This window comes from Penaeus monodon, chromosome 33 (assembly GCF_015228065.2).
Source record: "Penaeus monodon isolate SGIC_2016 chromosome 33, NSTDA_Pmon_1, whole genome shotgun sequence".
In the NCBI taxonomy this organism is placed as follows: Eukaryota; Metazoa; Arthropoda; class Malacostraca; order Decapoda; family Penaeidae; genus Penaeus; species Penaeus monodon.
The window spans coordinates 35,750,771-35,751,248 of NC_051418.1; the positions used below are offsets into that span (position 1 = coordinate 35,750,771).

At 36.0% G+C, this 478-nt stretch overlaps 1 protein-coding gene across 1 annotated transcript in view; it reads right to left on the reverse strand.

Moving 5' to 3' along the window:
- Positions 1-478, reverse strand: part of LOC119594353 (3'-5' RNA helicase YTHDC2-like) — a gene marked incomplete at its 3' end in the record, with an annotated part of 122,633 nt that overhangs the window by 69,823 nt on the left and 52,332 nt on the right.

Genomic DNA, 478 nt, shown 5'->3' on the forward strand with positions numbered 1-478 from the left:
GCCTAGTGAGAATTCTACTTACAGAAGATATGGCAAAAGGCTATGGAAGAAACTAGAAAAAGGAACACTTAAAATGATAATCATATTCTAGATATGTATTGTGATGAAAGTGATGATTCATATTTATTGTCTATTAGCTCTCTGATGTCAGTGAATATTACCTCAGTAATAGTTAATGAGCCTACAACAATAAAAACTAAGTCTACCCTGAAGGAATCATATTCCCAAATGTCAAAGGGAATCCAAAGATGATGAGGCAACTGTCACTGTTCATGAATTTTCCAAAGTTCACCTTTTATGCTGGAGAAAAGTCATAATGAGCACAGGGATATTATAAGAAACCACAGTAGAAATAACCATTAAGTATAGCTTTGTCATACATTTTGGAAATGGGCACTGCACCTCTTATTCAACAAGTAAGGCAGGGCATGTATCCTTTTGGGAAGGCAACTGTTCAAGTGCCAATCCACTCTGAGAC